Genomic DNA, 11,886 nt, shown 5'->3' with positions numbered 1-11,886 from the left:
CGGGCAAACGCCCCGGCATAAATGTGTATATATATATTGCTGCCCGATAAATGGGCTGGTCAGAATACCTGAGCTGTTTTGTTTCAATAAAGCAACTCGGACGAATTCCGTCTTTGGTCGCGTCAATTCTTTCGACTCGCGTTGGAGCGCAGCTCCTTCACTGGTGACCTACCGACATGGACACGGCAGTGACTGTTAAACTGCCTACCTTCTGGGAGGCTCACGCGGCTGTTTGGTTCGCCCAGGCGGACTCCCAGTTCGCCCTGCGAGGCATCACCGCGGACGACACCCGCTTCCACCACGTCGTGGCAGCGCTCGGTTCCGCCACCGCGGCCCGCGCCCTGAGCCTCCTCGAGCACCCGCCGGCTGCCGACAAGTATGACGCGCTGAAGACGCTCCTCCTCGACGCTTTCGCCCTCTCACCGGCGGCACGCGCACGGCGCCTGCTCGACCTGCCCGAGCTCGGCGACACGCGCCCGTCCGAGCGCATGGACTATATGCTCTCGTTGCTCGGTGAGCACTCTCCGGATTTTCTGTTCCGCGAGCTGTTCCTTCGCCAGCTGCCTCACCCGGTACGCCTCGCCCTGGCTGGCACGTCGATCACCGATCCCCGCTCCCTCGCCAGGGAAGCCGATAAGATCTCCTCGGCGGGCCAACACATCGGCACGGCTACCTGGAGCCTGCCGCCGTCCGAGGCGACGCCCGAGCGCCCTGCGCGGTTGGAGGCCGAACTGCCGGTGCACCTGGCGGCCGCCACGCCGCGCCGACCGCTTCCGACACGACGGCCGGGGCCTCCACCTGACCAGGCGTGGTGTTATTACCACGCCAGGTTCGGACACAAGGCTCGGACGTGCCGACTCCCGTGCACTTTCGGCAAGTCGGGAAACGGCCGGGCCGGCGTTCATTCCCAGCCATGAGCGCCGGCCACTCGGGCAACTTGCTTTTTATTCGGGACAAAGCGTCCGGGCGGCGTTTCCTTTGTGACACCGGCGCCCAACTGAGCGTCATACCCGCCTCCGAGCAGGACAGGCGGGACGCCGTTTGAGGCCCCTCTTTGGTCGCTGCTAATGGCTCGGCCATACGCACTTTCGGCCCGCGCGACGTCACCCTCTGCTTCGGCAGCCAGCGCTTTCAGTGGACCTTTGTGACCGCCTGCGTCCCCATGGCTTTGCTGGGCGCCGACTTCCTCTGCGCGCACGGACTGCTGGTCGACGTCAAACGACGTCGCCTTGTCAACGCCGAGACCTTCAGCTCCCTGGCATGCACGATGAGCAGCTCCGCGCCGACCGAACTGGCGTGCGCCCTCCCGACGGCGAACGAGTTCACTCGCCTGCTCGCGGAATTCCCGGCCCTCACGCGGCCGACGTTTTCGGCCGTCGCAGTGCGGCATGGGATCGAGCACCACATACCCACTATGGGCCCGCCGGTCTACGCCAGGGCCCGCCGCCTCGACCCGGCCAAGCTCGCCGTGGCAAAGGCCGAGTTCGACGAGTTGGAGCACCTCGGCATCGGGCGGCGCTCCAATAGCGCGTGGGCCTCACCACTGCACATCGTGCCAAAGCCGGGGGGCGGATGGCACCCGTGTGGCAACTACCGCCGCCTCAACGATGCTACCACCCCCGACAGGTACCCGATCCCGCACATCCAGGACTTTTCCGTCCGTTTGGCGGGACGGGTCATATTTTCCAAAATTGACCTGATACGGGGATACCACCAGGTACCTGTCCGGGCGGCCGCCGTCCCGAAGACGGCCGTCATCACGCCGTTCGGCCTGTTCGAATTTTTGAGGATGCCGTTTGGCCTCAAGAACGCGGCCCAGGCGTTCCAGCGCTTAATGGACGGCGTGCTGCGCGACCTGCCATTTCTTTTCGTCTATCTGGACGACATCCTCTTCGCCAGCACGTCCCGCGCCGAGCACCTCCTCCACCACCGAACACTGTTCGGTCGCCTCAGCGAGCACGGCTTAATTGTAAACCCGGCCAAATGCCACTTCGGCACGACGACCGTTGACTTTTTGGGCCACGGCATCACCAAGACCGGGGCCGTGCCGCTGCCGACCAAGATCGAGGCCATCACCACGTTCCCGCGTCCCCGTTCCATCAAGGCGCTACAAGAGTTCCTCGGCATGGTGAATTTTTATCACCGATTCGTGCCCCGCGCTGCTCAGCTCATGCGGCCCCTTTACGAGGCCCTCCGGGGCAAGCCGGCCAAGCATGACATCGTTTGGTCCGCGGCCATGGACGCGACCTTCGCGAGCGCAAAACGGGCCCTCGCCGACGCAACGCTGCTGGCTCACCCGGTGCTCAACGCGCCCATCGCCCTCACTACGGACGCCTCCAACTACGCGGTGGGCGCCGTCCATCAACAATGGGTGGACGGGGTTTGGCAGCCACTCGCTTTTTTCAGCCGGCAACTCCGGCCGAACGAGTTAAAATACAGCACGTTCGACCGCAAGCTGCTCGGTCTATTCCTGGCCGTTCGCCATTTCCGACACCTCCTGGAGGGCCGCCCGTTCATGGCTTTCGTCGACCACAAGCCGTTGGTCTACGCAATGGCCAAAGTCACGGAGCCGTGGTCGGCCCGCCAGCAGCGCCACCTCTCCGCCGTGTCGGAATTCACCACGGACATCCGGCACGTCGCCGGCAAAGACAACGCCGTGGCCGACTGTCTTTCTCAGGCCAACACGAACGCGGTCCACCTCGGCGTGGACTTCGCGCTCATGGCGGCCGACCAGACCACCGACACCTCGGTGCAGGCCCTCAGGGCGGCGGACACGGGCCTCCGCCTGGCCGACATCCCCTTCGCGGGCACCGTCCTGCTCTGCGACGTCTCCCAGGGCCAGCCTCGCCCCATCGTGCCCGTTTCCTGGCAGCGCCGCATCTTCGCCTCCATCCACGGCCTTTCTCACCCGGGCCGGAAAGCTTCTCAGAAGCTGGTGTCGGCGCGTTTCGTCTGGCACGGCCTTCGACGGAACGTCCGCGACTGGGCCAACGCCTGCACGGCCTGCCAGCGGGCCAAGGTCCACCGCCACACCCAGGCCCCGCTCGCACCTTTCACCGTGCCTGCACGGCGTTTCGACCACGTCCACGTGGACCTGGTGGGTCCCCTGCCCCCGTCGCGGGGGTTCACCCACCTGCTCACCATGGTGGACAGGACCACCAGGTGGCCGGAGGCCGTGCCCCTCACCTCCACCACCACCGCCGACGTGGCGCAGGCGTTCATCGCCACCTGGGTCGCGTGCTTCGGCGCACCGGCGGACATCTCGTCCGACCGCGGCCCACAGTTCACGTCCAAACTTTGGGGCGCGGTCGCCCGCTCGTTGGGGGTCACGCTGCACCGCACCACGGCCTACCACCCCCAAGCCAACGGGTTGTGCGAGCGGTTTCACCGCTCCATGAAGGCCGCACTCATGGCCGGCCTTCAGGACAACGGTTGGACCGACCGGCTGCCGTGGGTCCTTTTGGGCCTCCGCACGGCCCCCAAGGAGGACCTCCGGGCATCCGCCGCCGAGCTCGTCTACGGCCAGCTGCTCTGCGTCCCGGGCGAGTTCGTGCCCGACGCTACCAGTCCCTGGTCTGCCGCACACCAGCGCTCGGACCTCCAGGAGGCCGCCCGACGATTTGCCCCCGTGCCAACGTCCCGCCACGGTGGCCCCCAGTCCTACGTCCCCCCGGCGCTTCGCACAGCGGAGTACGTCTTTGTGCGTCATGACGCGCACCGGGGGCCACTCCGGCCACCGTACGACGGGCCCTTCCGGGTCCTGCGACGGTCGGACCGGATCTTTGTGGACCGCCTCAAACCGGCGCACGTGGACGTCGACCGACCACCACTGTTGGCCCTTCCTCCGCGGCGAGGCCGCCCCCCGTCCACAGTTCCCCCCGCTCGACCACCCACCACCAGATCGGACCACCCCCCCCCCCCCCCCCCCACGACCCTCCAGGGGTCGCTTCGGCCGGGTCATCCGGACCCCCCTTAAATTGACCCTGCCGGTGCAGGTCGATTCTGGAGGGGCGTGTGTAGCGGTTCCCGCTGAATGTACACAATCGCCTTGCACCTGCCAGGACGCGGCCAGGGCGCGATCGCCATGCCGGGCTCGTCCGGACGGGCCCAGACGCGCCTCTCCTGGGCATGCCCGGACTCGCTGTTCCCGGGCACGCCCGAATCTCCCGGGCACGCCCGGTCTCGTCTTTCCCGGGCATGCCCGCTCTCGCCTTTCCAGGGCTCGCCCGGAGCGCCCGGGCATGCCCAGCCTCGACTTGCCAGGCCGCGTCCAGGACGCCCGGGCATGTCCAGACTCGCCTTTCCAGGACTCGCCCTTGACACCCGGGCATGCCCGGTCTCGGTTTTCCCGGGCAAACGCCCCGGCATAAATGTGTATATATATTGCTGCCTGATAAACGGGCTGGTCAGAATACCTGAGCTGTTTTGTTTCAATAAAGCAACTCGGACGAATTCCGTCTTTGGTCGCGTCAATTCTTTCGACTCGCGTTGGAGCGCAGCTCCTTCAACTTCAAATTGTGTCGTCCCACATTCACTTTTAGAGGGCATCCATGGTGCAGTGCGCCGGCGCTATATTGGCTGGGAAGCTAAACAAGTAAGAAAAGGTAAACAGATCAAACAAGAAAGAGCAGATTGCAGACCCTCGACCGGACGTGTTTTTAGTGGTTTTTAAGGCTTTTGGGTTAAAACAAATATGGCGGCCGAACCACGTGATCAATGACATCATCTTTTTTTTTTCCTCCACCAATTTATCCCGAGATGACGCTCAAGAAATTCCATCTTGATCAGATGAAGCTTTGTACTTGTCGAATTATGACGTCATAATGGAGCCACCTATGACATCATCATTAACATGTTATTCCCCATGGAAAGTTCTTTACAATGAGCAATGTCTCAATTTTTTCTATGTAGCGCTTTCAGAGATATAGAGGTGCAACGTTTTTCGGTTTTTCCAATATGGCGCCCATACCACGTGACCAATGACATCATAATTATCATTAAAAAATTCTACAGTAGAAGGTGCACTTATGCTGAAAATTTCGTCAATCGGACCAACGGTTTCAGAGAAAATCATATTTATTCTGTGCGGACAAACAGACAAACAAAACAAATGAAAAATCGGTCAGAGACCGAGGACTTGCCGGAATGTACCGTTGCTAGTAATATATATAATGGCGATACAACAATTTTTACCGCTTTGCTTTGAAGAACAGGAATGAAGGGGGAGGAGCGTGCTAATATGTGTGGTTGAAGGCTTTGGGTGGTGAGGGGCTTGAAGCCAGATTTTAATCTTACAGCCGCCATGTTGGTGCTCAGTGTCACTACGAGGCGAAGCGAAACACGCCTCAGAGCTGTCACATTCACAATCGCTATGTCGTATGTACTCCCGATATGTGTTTCCTTCATTGTAAAAACTACCAAGTCAACAGTTAAAAGGATTTTGAGCCGATAGGTGTTACGGCCTTGGAAAGATCGATGGAGACAACAATCTGTTAGCTTATACACTGCCCAAATCGCTATGTGGAATTCTCTCATGCAGAGATTAAACCCACGTCATTTGAACTTTGGCCAAGGTCATTATTTACTTTTAATGATGTTTATATATGAATCAAAAAGAAGATAATTGGTTTTGGGTCGTCCTTTCCGCATATCTCGTGGGATTGTGAGTTGGAGAGACGACCGTGATGGCGGGTACCGTTGCTAGTTAGCAAAAAACGATTTTCACGTTTTGGGTGACCTTGAACTTGACCTTGGGCCTAGGGAGTTAAACATTGGGCACAGTCTATTCCAGGGCAAGGCAAATATGTGTGTAAAGTATGGCGATGCTATGTGCAACAATGTAGACGTAGAACTGCACACAAACAGACAGACAGACAACAGACACACAGACAAACCAACCAACCAACATACTTGCCGGAATCTATTCCGGCAAGTAACAAGAAATATATCGTTCATTGCACTATACTTGCGAAATCCCTAAAATAAATTGTTAGCCTATAACCACCGTTTAGAGGCCATTTTTCCCCGCAAAGCGAGGGTTGGCCTTTTCGGGGACCGTGGTTGTTGTTGTTTTTTGGTCCCCTTTTTGAAGAAATTGTTAGCCTATGATGACCTCAAAAATAATTGGTGCTTGAATTCAGTGACCAGATATGCAAATGCTCTTCAAATTTCAAGTTAATTGGATGAAAATTGAAGATTTTAAAAACTTGGCCTATGTTGACCTTTTGGCCTATGTTAACCTTAAAAATACTTGGTGGTTGAATTAAGTGCCAAGATATGCAAATCCTCTTCAAATTTCAAGTTAATCGGATGAAAATTGAGGATTTTATAAACTTGGCCTATGTTGACCTTTTGGCCTTTGTTGACCTAAAAAAAGTTGGGCGTTGAATTCAGTGACCAGATATGCAAATCCTCCAAAAACAATAGGCTTCTTCCTTTTGACCAACTCCACCATTTGGTGACGTTTCGTGAAGAACGTTGAAAATTGTGACCTGTAGGTGACTGACATACAGACAGACAGACAGACAAACAGACAGACAGAACAAGCATTCTGAGTATTGCGCTGCAATACATGTCCCCTACCGGCAGTCTGTCGTCCGGAAAACTGTTGGGGAAATTACCAAAGTTCAAAGTGCCATAACTTTGTCAAAAATGATCGAAACGTCGTGAAATTCGAACTTGATCTGTAACCCATCATGAGGAAACCATGTACCAAGTTTGAAATCATTAACATGAAGAGTTTAGAAAAACAAAGTCCGGAAAACTGTTCTTTGCGTGACGGACTGACGGACTGACGGACGGCGGAGGGACGGAATGCAAACCTATAGTCCCCTCCGGTGTACACCGGTAGGGGACTAATAACACAAGACAAACCAATATACTTGATTTTTCGTTTTGAGTTTCAATTTTCTTCGCTTCGATTTTAACAAGGTAACAGTTATTAGTCCCCTACCGGTGTACACCGGAGGGGACTATAGGTTTGCACTCCGTCCCTCCGTCTGTCAGTCTGTCAGTCTGTCCGTCCGTCCGTCACGCAAAGAACAGTGTTCCGGACTTTTTTTCTAAACTCTTAATGCTAATGATTTCAAAACTTGGTACATGGTTTCCTCATGATAAGTTACAGATCAAGTTCGAACTTCACGACATTTCGATCATTTTTGACAAAGTTATGGCACTTTGAACTTTGGTAATTTCCCCAACAGTTTTCCGGACGACAGACTGCTGGGAGGGTACATGTATTGCAGCGCAATACTCAGAATGCTTGTTTATTCTCCATAACAAGATTTTAACAAGGTGTTACTTCAAAAAGTAACAAATGAACTCAAATGCAATAACCTCTCCTTTGGCAAGGGTAACAAGGCCAAAGAACTAACATGACCTTCCATAGCAGTGAGTCAGAATAACGAGATAACCCACCTAGATTGCAGATTTACTGATGATATCGTTGCCAGGGAGGTGAATACAACAAACATGGCAGCACGCTTGCCATTATGGGATAACTCTGAAGGCAATCTTAATTCTGAAGTCAACTGAAGCTGATCTGAAGCTGAAATCCAACTGAAGGTAATCTCATTTCCTCTCAAAAAGCCCAGAACAAGTGTGTGTCTACCCTCAGGAGAGCCAGGAAACAATATCTCTCCACTCTCAAGACTGAAACTCAAACCTGTCTCCCTCCTCCAAATCCTGGTGGCGTCTGGTCAATTCTGTTTCTGGTGTTTGTTCCCCCTCCGTCCCCTCCCTTACCTCAAATGGCTACACAGTTGACACCGCACGTGACAAACCCGAATGCATCAACTCTGTGTTTGCCTTAAAATCTTCTGTCCCAAACCCATCTCTCTCTAGACCCACCATACCCAGTCGTACCCAACTTCTCCTGGACTCTGTGTCCTTCTCTCCTGACAAGGAGGAGAAGTTTCTGTCAAACCTCGACTCTGATTCTGCAACTGGACCAGACGACATGAGCCCCCTAAAATCCTGCTCTGCCACTCTTTCACTCCCTCTCTCTCTGTGTTCTCTTCACCCTCTCTTTTGCTCAAGGTCATCTGCCATCAGCTTGCAAATCAGCTAACATTACCGCTTTACATAAAAAAGGTGCAAAAACAGATCCTTGCAACTACAGACCAATCAGCCTGCTCCCAATTATCAGCAAAGTCATGGAATCCAACATTGCTTCGGATATCAAATCCTTCCTCTTCTCCAATGGCTTGATCTCGGATCATCAATTTGGTTTCAGACCAGGTCAATCTACTCTGGACATGCTGCTTCTGCTGTCTCAACAATGGATGGAGGTCCTCAATGCCAAACAGGAAATCAGAGCTGTCTCCCTTGACATATCACGTGCCTTCGATACGACAGGACACCCCGCCCTGCTCACCAAACTCTCCTCATATGGTATCCATGGAAACCTCCATGCATGGCTGGCAGACTTCCTCTCCGGTAGCAGTCAACATGTGGCCCTGAATGCAATTCTCTTGTCTCCCCTTCCTGTCCAGGCTGGAGTTCCTCAAGGCAGTGTTCTGGGCCCTGTGCTTTTTCTGGTCTTCATTAATGATCTTTCTGACTCTCTTCCTGTTGTTGGAGGAAGGGGAGGAGAGGGGGGGAAGGGGAAGGGAGGAGGGGGAGGGGGAGGGGGAGGGGAGGAGAGGGGGGAAGGGGAGGCGAGGGGGGAAGGGGAGGTGAGGGGGGAAGGGGAGGCGAGGGGGGGAGGGGAGGCGAGGGGGGGAGGGGAGGCGAGGGGGGAAGGGGAGGCGAGGGGGGAAGGGGAGCAGTCTCAAAGTGGAAGCTCTTTTACGGAGAATTTATATCTTGTAGGGGAGGGGGGGAGGAGGGGAGGAGGAGAGGGGGAGGGGAAGGGGGGGAGGAGGGGAGGGGGAGAGTGAGGGGAGGGGGTAGGGGGAGGAGGAGGGGAGGTGAGGGTGAGGGGAGGGGGGGAAGTGGAGGGGGGAAGGGGAGGCGAGGGGGAAGGGGAGCATTCAGAAGTGGAAGCTCTTTTACAGAGAATTTATATCTTAAAGGGGAGGGCAGTGGAGGGCGGGAGGGGAGGGGAGGGGGGAGGCAGGAGAGGAAGGGGAGTGGCTCATGTTTCTGAATGAATGTGGCTCACGTTTCTGAGTGAATGTGGCTCACGTTTCTGAGTGAATGTGGCTCACGTTTGAGTTAAGTGTGATGCCGATCAGGAAGAAAAGAAGAAGCAGCCATCTATCTATAATTCCAGTAATCTCTGTCTGTCTGTACGTTTGTCTGTGACCGCTGTTTCTCGACAACCACGGGTCCGATATACTTTTAACTTGCCAGGTATATTGCTGGGGACCCGAGGATGTGCCTTTTCAAGGTTTCATATTAATCGGACAATTACTTACCGAGCTATGTCCAAAAAACGATTCAACCAATCAGAGAGCAGCGAACGATCGCGTGTGCCGAACGTGGCGGGCACACTCTGCCTCGGATGGCACATTTGAGAGCGTATTCATTTATTTCACGTTTGCAAACTATGTTGGCGTTAAACTATGTTTTACAACTAATAAAAACGAATTTGCGATTCATTCGCTTTCCTGCGCGTTTGTGCACGCGATGGCGATTTCTTTACCAAACTCCGGAAGCCGTTCGCTTTGGACCAAACCATTGCATGTAAATAGAGGGGGGGGATTGTCACCACTCGCAAGCCGTTCGCTTTGGACCAAACCATTTCATGTAAATAGAGGGGGGGGGATATAATTTTAGATATAGATATAGTACGGGCATGCCCTAGTACTACCAAATTTGTACACTTCCGGAATTGTTTGATTTATTTGTATTCAAATGTCTGGTAATTGTTTTGTATTTATTTATGTGAATGTGCACTTGTATATAACTGTCATTCATTTAAAAAGGCTTCGGCACTATCGAGCAATTTTTTTTTTTTTAAACTCCAAAAAAACGAACTTTAAAAAAAAAAAATTTTTTTGGCCTAAAACACTCCCAGGCACTCACTGATGAACCTCTGAAAGTTTGATGAAGATCCGTTCAGCCATCTCTGAATAAAACGCGGACACACAGACAACTCGCATTTACATATATATATATATATATATATTGTTACGGTACGCGTTAAGGATGTTAAGGATGTTATATTTGCCGAGCGGAGGCTCCGCGACCGAACAGTTGTTCCCCAATTCAACCCGATTCACCCAAACGTTGGCCGTATCACGCCACCGCTATTCAATCGGGAAAAGACTAAGACGACGAATGCAAAGAGGAAGAAGAAGAAGACGTACAGAAGAGTAACGGGGTTTATTATTATTTACACACATAAGCAAAAAGAGCAGTCACGGGTATTTACAGCGGACATGAAAACGCAGGTGACACAGTGAAAATTACTAGCTTATACAGACTTAGTTACTACCCAGGACAGCACGAACAAAACAAACTCACGTACGCAAATGGGGAACTTGCAGGCAGGAATGGCTGGAAAGGATGAGCAGGTGGGATCACAGGGCACAGCTAGCAGGTCCACACCGGGCGGGAAGCGGGGAGCCGGCAGCTCCTTGTATTCCGCTTTACAGCGCACGCCGGCAGCTCCTGGTATTCGGCTTTACAGCGCACGCCGGCAGGGTCACTCGCTGCCCCGTCAGGGCTTCACGCGGCTGGTTGAAACGGGGCTGGACTCATCTGCCGTATCTCTTTGCAACTCGTTCGTAAAAGTTCCTCTGCTTTCTCTTGGACCCTTTCTTTGTCGTGTGCCTCTCCACGCAGCTCAGCTCGTATTCCCTTCCTCTCACTTCTCTCCAGCGCGGGACTGACACCCTCTTACGCACCTGGACTCATCTGCCGTATCTCTGGTGTCGCTTGTCCCCAGCGATCGTCGCACCCTTCTGTCCAAACCTTCAGCGCGGGTCTGACACGCCCCCCTCGGTTTTGGTACCGCCCTCCCCCCCCCCCCGTGCTCTGTTTCGTGACCTTGTATGGTAATCCCACGGGCTTGTCTCCTTATTTGGGCATGGCGCCGACGGCACGCCCCTCGTGGCGAGCCACGGGCTTGTTTCCTTATTTGGGCATGGGGCTGAACAGCCCCACCCTTCGTGGCGCGCCCTGGGCTTGCCTCTCCCTGGCGACCCCGCCCCTCCTGTTCAAACAGAGCACGGAGCACATATTCACTATAGCAGCGAAATGAGAGGGCGTGCACCCCACGCTTGTGAACTGCTTTACCCGCAGATGGAGAGTTTGGCTGGGAAATGGAAGTATTGAAGGGGAGCTATTCTTAATTGATTCGGTGCAATGGAGTATTATTCTAATGGAAGACAAGGCCTTACTCTAAAACACATAATAAGATATAAGCTACTGAACAAGGGTTTTATCGGGTCCTGCAATGTGGTGTTTCATGGAATAACTACCGGGACGCCCTTTTTACCTTTACACAACTCTGGAGGCAGGAGGGGCCATATCCAACCAATGTTACACAACAATTTACCACTACAATACACACAATCAAAAAAAATGCAATCCTCATATCCGCAACAATATATATATATAAATCGGGATTTAAATTTAATTCGAAAATTGATCCAGACGTCTATTCTCTTTCAAACATTCAAACCGACAGAGGTAGTTATTTATCACAGCATCTGTAGAATTTTCACCATTTTACTCAACTCCATTTCGCTGTTATTTGGTGGAGCAAAAAGTCAACTGAGCTTTATAGATATTTAGATTAGACGTGTTCGCTCTTACACGAGCATCAAGTTAGTATTCAAAAAAATAATTAACTCCGAAAACCCACCATGCAACAAAAAAATGGCAGCGCATGGCATTTTAGGATATCTCTGCAAACCCTCTATAAACCTCGCAGGAAACAATTTAACATTGCCTCAATGTTGCAATTCAGTTGTTGCAACGTTTTTGCCCAAACGG

The sequence above is a fragment of the Myxine glutinosa genome, chromosome 5 (genome assembly GCF_964187855.1).
Source record: "Myxine glutinosa chromosome 5, kmMyxGlut1.1, whole genome shotgun sequence".
In the NCBI taxonomy this organism is placed as follows: Eukaryota; Metazoa; Chordata; class Myxini; order Myxiniformes; family Myxinidae; genus Myxine; species Myxine glutinosa.
Note: the sequence above shows the minus strand (reverse complement) of the source record.